Raw genomic sequence first — 4,653 nt, 5'->3', positions numbered from 1 at the left:
TGAGAATTGTCTTTATGAATGATAAAGAATAAATTTGGACAATATGACTTGTTGTGAGTGTCAAAGAAGCTTGAAGGCAAAACCACAGAACTAGGGGAATTTACCTTGTGGATCAAGGCAGTGCCAGGCCACGGCAGGCCTTCCCACATGAAGGGGGTACCCAAGAGGAGAAGCACAGATCCCTGGTTTCCTTCATCAGGCTGGCTTTTTAAAGGATAAGGATGGAGTTGCTGAGATGGACATGCCTGGCTTAATTTCCCAAAGCTACCCGTAGGAAATTCACTCTACTTTTCTAGGAGAGGAGTAAGGGGTAAAGCAAGAGGCTTGGTATGTTTAGAATAAATCTCTCTGAAGTAAAATTAGGAGAGTGGGGAACAAGGATTTTCCTCTAACACTGTGCTTCTTCTAAGACGTGGTTAAAGTGTGACCGACATCCACTCAATCACCTAAACCAGCAATGAGTGGATATTCTACGTCTGTGTCACTCAGCACTGTAACCATTAGGCACATATGGCTATTGAGGTCTTAAAATGTGGCTACTACAAATTCAGGTATGTTATAATTGTAAAATATAGACTGGATTTTGATTGCAAAAATGCAATATATCTCATATATATACACACATATACACACACATATATATACACACATATATATACACACATATATACACACACACGCACACATATATATATATTTTAGATGGAGTCTTGCACTGTTGCCTGGGCTGTAGTACAGTGGTGCAATCTCGACTCACTGCAACCTCTCTGCCTCCTGGGTTCAAGCGATTCTCTTGCTTCAGCCTCCTGAGTTGCTGGGATTACAGGTACCCGCCACCATGCTCGGCTAATTTTTTGTATTTTTAGTAGAGATGGGGTTTCACTCTGTTGACTAAGCTGGTCTCAAACTCCTGACCTCGTGACCCAGCTGCCTCAGCCTCCCAAAGTGTTGGGATTATAGGCGTGAGTCACCACACCTGGCCTCATTAATATTTTTGTATTGATTGCATGTTGAAATGTGTATTAGTCAGGGTTCTCTAGAGGAACAGAACTGATAGGATACATATACATATAAAAGGGCATTTATTAAGGATTATTGACTAAGAGGGTCACAAGGTGAAGTCCCACAATAGGCTGTCTGCAATCTGAGGAGCAAGGAAGCCAGTCCGACTCCCAAAATCTCAAAAGTAGGGAAGCCAACAGTGCAGCCTTCAGTCTGCAGCCGAAGGCCCGAGAGCCCCTGGCAAAGCACTGGTGTAAGTCCAAGAGTCCAAAAGCTGAAGAACTTGGAGTCCGATGTTCTAGGGCAGGAAGCATCCAGGATGCAAGATAGATGAAGGCTGGAAGACTCAGTGAGTCTGGTCTTTCCACGTTCTTCTGCCTGCTTTTATCCTACTGCACTGGCAGCTGATTATATTGTGCCCATCCAATTGAAGGTGGGTCTGCCTCTCTCAGTCCACTGACTCAAATGTTAATCTCCTTTGGCAACACCCTCATAGACACACCCAGGAATAATACTTTGTATCCTTCAATCCAATCAAGTTGACACTCAATATTAACCATCACAAAATGATAATACTTTGGATATATAAGGTTGAATAAAAAATAATATTAACATAAATGTCACCATTACATACGTGGCTTGCATTGGACAGCACTATTGTAAACCAATGGTTCTTAAACTAAAATGAGGAATCTATTGCAGATTGATACTTTTATAAAATTCAAATTAAAATATCTTGCTATAAAACATATTAAACCTTTCCTCTGGATCCTGTACTTATTTCATTGCCTGCTGCTAAAAAAGAGTTTGGTTCTGGCCCTGATCTGAAGAGCTTACTAAGAAGTACAAGTAGAAATAGTTCTAGATGTCTCTTCCTTTCATAGGAACCATAAGTAATAAAGTCCTATCAATTCCTCCTCCTGTGTATCCTATGTGCATCCTCTCCTCTTCATTCCCATTGCATCTTCCTTAGGGAGACCTTTATTTCCTTCCTGGATTATTGTGAGTGATTACTAAATAGTCTCATTGCCTGCACTCTCATAATCCCTCTACTTAAAACGCTGCAACTCCTCCTCATGCCTCCTGGTCAAAGTACAAAATTCTCCTAGGACCCTCAAGTCACAGATTAATTGACCCCTGCCTGCTCATTCAGGCCACCTTTCCCCGATTCCCCACTAGAGTAGCAGCCAGCAATTCCTGATCTCAACCATGGCGTCCTCTATAGAAAACACGATCTCATGTAATGCTTGCAAGAACCTGATATGCTGGCAATATTTTTCCTATGTTACAGATTTTTAAAACCAAAGATCAGTCTACCAGAGTAAATTGTTCAAAAATACTCAGGTAGTAAGGAGCAGTGTTAGGATTTGAACTTGAGTCTGTCTAATTCAAAAGGCTATGTCCCTCCCACATGATGTGGTGCTGCTTGGAGTTCCTCTAGCCCCCTCTTGTTTCTGGCTTTAGCACATGCTATTCTCTCAGTTCTCCATCTTCTATTCCTGATCCATTTAGGCTTTTCTTGTAATACCTGAGCTAATCATCAAGCACCACCTGATGTATTTCTTGAGACTTTCTGACCCCCAAAGCCTAGCTTCTTCTGGGACCCTTTCATCTCCTTCATAACACTAAACACACCACTTGGTAGTTTGGGGTCTTGTTTATTTCCCCTTCTGATTTCTCCTGATGCAGAAACCATCCTTTGTACTTAGCACTATGTCTATCATGGGAGATGCTTAACAATTCATTCACTCATCTTTTCATGTATCCAACTAATAATTATTAACACAGACAAAGGCCCTGTCTTCATGGAGCCTACCTTGTAGTGAAGGGAAATTGAAAAAATAAACTAAAAATTTAAAAATGCGTGTGTGTGCAAGATGGCCAAAATAGGAACAGCTCCAGCCTCCAGCTCCCAGCATGAGTGACACAGAAGACCGGTGATTTCTGCATTTTCAACTGAGGTACCGGGTTCATCTCACTGGGGAGTGCCAGACAATTGGTGCTGGTCAGCTGGTGCAGCCCGACCAGTGAGAGCTGAAGCAGGGCGAGGCATCGCCTCACCTGGGAAGTGCTAAGGGGAAGAGAATCCCTTTTCCTAGCCCAGGGAAACTGAGACACACACCACCTGGAAAATCGGGTAACTCCCACCCTAATACTGCGCTTTATCAAGGGTCTTAGCAAATGGCACACCAGGAGATTATATCCCACACCTGGCCCAGAGTGTCCCATGCCCACGGAGCCTCCCTCATTGCTAGCACAGCAGGCTGAGATCTAACTGCAAGGCAGCAACAAGGCTGGGGGAGGGGTGCCCACCATTGCTGAGTCTTAAGTGGGTAAACAAAGCCACCACCAGGAAGCTCGAATTGGGTGGAGCCCACTGCAGCTCAAGGAGGCCAGCTTGCCTCTGTAGACTCCTCCTCTGGGGACAGGGCATAGCTAAACAAAAAACAGCAGAAACCTTGGCAGAGGTAAATGCCCCTGTCTGATAGCTTTGAAGAGAGCAGTGGATCTCCCAGCACAGAGGTTGAGATCTGAGAACGGACAGACTGCCTGCTCAAGTGGGTCCCTGAACCCTGAGTAGCCTAACTGGGAGACATCCCACACTAGGTGCAGACCGACATCTCACACCTCATATGGCAGGGTACATCCCTGAGACAAAGCTTCCAGAGGAAGAATCAGACAGCAACACGTGCTGTGCAGCAAAATTGTATCTTCTGCAGCCTCTGCTGCTGATAAGCCGGCAAACAGTGTCTGGAGTGGACCTCAAGCAAACTCCAACAGACCTACAACTGAGGGTCCTGACTGTTAGAAGGAAAACTAACAAACTGAAAGGACACGCACACCAAAACCCCATCAGTATGTCACCATCATCAAAGACCAAAGGCAGATAAACCTACAAAGATGGGGAAAAAGCATTGCAGAAAAGCTGGAAATTCAAAAACTCAGAGCGCATCTCCCCGTCCAAAGGAATGCAGCTCATCGCCAGCAACGGAACAAAGCTGGATGGAGAATGACTTTGATGAGTTGAGAGAAGAAGTCTTCAGTCAATCAAACTTCTCAGAGCTAAAGGAAGAACTACATAACCAGCACAAAGAAACTAAAAATCTTGAAAATAGAATGGATGAATGGATAACTAGAATAATCAATGCAGAGAAGACCTTAAAAGAACTGATAGAGATGAAAACCATAACACGAGAAATACGTGACAAATGCACAAGCTTCAGTAACCGACTCGATCAACTGGAAGAAAGAGTATCAGTGATTGAAGATCAAATGAATGAAATGAAGAGAGAAGAGAAGTGTGGAGAAAAAGGAGTAAAAAGAAATGAACAAAGCTTCCAAGAAGTATGGGATTATGTGAAAAGACCAAATCTACATCTGATTGGTGTGCCTGAAAGTGATGGGGAAAATGGAACCAAGTTGGAAAACACTCTGCAGGATATCATCCAGGAGAACTTCCCCAACCTGGTAAGGCAGGCCAACATCCAAATTCAGGAAATACAGAAAATGCCACAAAGATACTCCTCAAGAAGAGCAACTCCAAGACATATAATTGTCAGATTCACCAAAGTTGAAATGAAGGAAAAAATGTTAAGGGCAGCCAGAGAGAAAGGTAGGGTTACACATAAAGGGAAGCCCATCAGACTAACA

General features: G+C 43.6%; 1 long non-coding RNA gene across 1 annotated transcript in view; it reads left to right on the top strand.

The window, feature by feature from the left end:
* The first annotated feature begins 698 nt into the window (after positions 1-698).
* Positions 699-4,653, top strand: part of LOC105502810 — an 11,249-nt gene continuing 7,294 nt past the window's right edge. The window contains exon 1 of the long non-coding RNA XR_001000405.1: positions 699-826. This is a non-coding gene — a long non-coding RNA (uncharacterized LOC105502810). The remainder of the gene's footprint in view (positions 827-4,653) is intronic.

This window comes from Colobus angolensis, unplaced genomic scaffold, assembly GCF_000951035.1.
Source record: "Colobus angolensis palliatus isolate OR3802 unplaced genomic scaffold, Cang.pa_1.0 Scaffold81, whole genome shotgun sequence".
NCBI classification, from domain to species: Eukaryota; Metazoa; Chordata; class Mammalia; order Primates; family Cercopithecidae; genus Colobus; species Colobus angolensis.
The sequence above is the reverse complement of the archived record's forward strand: the minus strand, read 5'-3'. Positions and strand labels throughout refer to the sequence as shown.